This window comes from Arachis duranensis, chromosome 7 (genome assembly GCF_000817695.3).
Source record: "Arachis duranensis cultivar V14167 chromosome 7, aradu.V14167.gnm2.J7QH, whole genome shotgun sequence".
In the NCBI taxonomy this organism is placed as follows: Eukaryota; Viridiplantae; Streptophyta; class Magnoliopsida; order Fabales; family Fabaceae; genus Arachis; species Arachis duranensis.
The window spans coordinates 4,187,970-4,191,331 of NC_029778.3; positions in this window are offsets into that span (position 1 = coordinate 4,187,970).

Sequence of the window (3,362 nt, forward strand, 5' to 3'; positions counted from 1 at the left end):
ACCATAATCATAACACCAAGAAAATTGCCCAAGTTTAGGTCTGAACAAACCACTTTAATGGAGTGAACAGTCATACAATGATTAAGAATTTCATTTTTGTATTATCCTAATGGCTGCTAAATCTGTCTTTATATAATTATGATTTTATTCAATTTTTAAGTACATGTGAAAAAGGTAATTGAAAGAAAGGTTGTTTACTAATAATTTTTAGGAAAAAAAAAACTCTTATCATGATGTAAACTTTTTTTTCGTGTATTTTTTAATTTAGCATGTCAAAAATTAATTTGTCACAGAAATAAATTTTAACTAATTATTGTATATAAAAAGCAAAATTTATATTTTTAACACTTACTTAAGAAAATAAATGTGCGTATTATCACTCGACCAACCCACGATGATTTTAAACCACAAGCCATACTATTAAAAAAAGGATAAATGGAAATCTAGAGGATATAATAACAACATCATAGGAATTAAGTTAACTTATAAAATGTAATTTTAAGGATTTAATTCATAATGAACAATTTTAAAGAATAAATTGAATCTCTACTGTTCTAAAATTTAATTTGATAAAAAATTTTAAACAAATATTTGTGTTTTTAAAAGAAAAAATACATTATTTTATATTTGATAAATAAAAAAATTATATACTTATATTTGCATAGAGATATTTTTAAAAACATCTAATAAACAACTTTTTAAAATTAATTTATGATTACTAAAATTAAAAAAATAATATTATCTCATATATTTAATAAATAATTAACTTTGCTTATATTTATGTTTACTTATAGTTTTTTTTTTATTTTAAAAATTATTTTATATAACTATTGTTGTTTGTATTTATTAAAATTTATTTTTAATTTGATTGATCAAGATAAAATACTAAAATTTTTTAAAAAATTATCTTTTAAAAGCTAATTTTCATAAATTATTTTTGAAAAGTGAAAATTTGAGCAGGTAAGCTTAAATTAAAAAAAGTCATACAATAATTACTTAATTAGCTGACTAACGGGATGTTTGTTTCTATATTAAAATTATTAATCTCCAATTAATTTGGTGACCCATATATATCTTCAAAAGAAACGGGTGCCGTTTATGTGGTCCTATGGTCCCTTCTTAACTAATTGTCTGCTTTGTGAACTTTAATTTCTTATTATTATCTTTTAAACTGAAAAGAGTTAATGATCATATTGACTAATTTACTCTTTCAAATGTACGGTTCACAACTTCACACCTTGAGGGCAGATACATGTTTAATTTATCTTATACACTCGTTGCCTCACGATTTAACTTATTAATAATAATCAAATTTATTTGTAAAACTTAAATTCGCTCCTATAAAGTTTATAAGGTGATTTAAATAGTATATATGAACATATATAAATTGTATAAAATATAATAATATATTATCAATTATTTATATTTTCTTTAGTCGATAACCTCTATTATAATTAATATATATAAACATGTTGCACTATTTTTATCGTAAACAATAATAAATTAGATTTGTCATATTTTAATTCATCAATCATTTAAAATACAATAAATAAAATAGATAAAAAAATTATGAATTAGATATGATATACATCTTCAACTTGAAAAAAAAAAAAGAAGAAAATAAGACTTTGACAAATATAAAATCAACTTGGGAGCAAATCTAAAATTAGTAAAAACATAAAAATCAATAATAGATAAGGTAAAAGAAAGATTAAATTTGTGAAAAATAAAGATCTTTAGTAAAATTGGAAAGGTAGTGCTCGTTAAATTAGTTATAAACAGTTTACCTATTTACTATCTAAGTTTGTATAAGATGTCCAAAATAGTTGTACAAAGAATAATTGCATTGTAGAGGAAGTTCTTTTAGAAAAAGAAAGATGGACGACCTGGCTTAACTCTTATAAGGTGGGAGCTGATACAAGAACCAAAGAAGTTAAGAGGTTTGGGAGTTGGAGATGCGATAGTTCGTAATACAACGTTACTGTTTAAATGGTGATGGAGATTTTTTAAGGAGGATTGTCCGTTGTGAAAAAAGATTACATTGTGTGCTCATGTAACTTAGAACCTACAACTCAAACATTGCCAGTAAAAGGAAGTCCATGCAAAGATATATGTCAAATACAAATAAAAGAACAAGATGTGAGATAGAAGATGATTGATGAACTAGCTATGGAGGTAGGAGATGGTAGATCAACCAAATTATGTGAGAATACATGGTTACAAGTTTGAAAGTTAAAAGACTCATTTCCAATACTCTTCTTGATTTCAAACCAAAATAAAGGATCCGTAATTGGAGATGGTGGGTTAGAGTGGGTTTGAAACTTTCAATGGAGGAGAGAATTTCGCCAATGGGAGACAGAGGTCCTGAACCAACTGCTTGGTGTATTATAATATGTTAGATTGATAACAGATGTACAAGATAGAGTGAAGTGGAATTTTGACAAAGAAAGCGTTTATTCTATTAATTCATTTGTGCGAGTATCGTAGAAAGCAACTTTGGCAGATGATATAAGTAATTATAGATTCACAAATAAAATTTGGAAAGGACTAGCTAGTTCCGTCTCGAGTTGAGCTATTTACTTGGTTTGTTCTAGTAGGTTAGGTCAATATAAGGAGCGATTGAGTCGTAGGTTGGATATCATTGAATTGAGTGATAATTTGTGCATTTTGTGTAGGAAGGATGTTAAAATTATACAACATTTGTTTGTTACTTGTGAATTTTTTTGGCAGGTGTGATGCACATAGATTTCTGATATTAAATGTGATTAGACCATTCCAGATACCATAAAAAATGGGTTATGCTAGGTAACCAATGGCTTTTTTGAACAATATGAACAACCACCAATAAAAAAAAAATACACTTCACCTCCAAATTATCCACCTAAATCTTAATATTAGAATAATCATTCATACACCCAGTGAAATGAACATCCAATATATTTATTATTCATATTGTTTAGTATTTTCATCGTCTACTTATACTTTTCTTAAAAAAATACTTTGAGAGTTGGAGGATCATATCGATGAGAAAGGACATGCGTAAAAACTGGTTGTTTGGATTCTTCTCTGTTATCTAGAGTATTTAGCTACACATGATTAATAATGTGATATTTTAATAAAATAACAGATGTAAAAGATTGTACCACTATATTGTTTTGTTGCTCAAAAAAAATAATATAGTTGATAATTTAATATTGTTAATGGTTATGTTAGAAATGATATTAGAATACCTTACTATTAGTTTTGTGTTTGTCTTTATTTATTATTTTTGTTTGTATATTAGTACTCCGCTTAATGTGTTGAGTTCCTATTAATAAACAATTTTCTTACATCTAACTTGTTTAGAGTAAAAGGATATATAT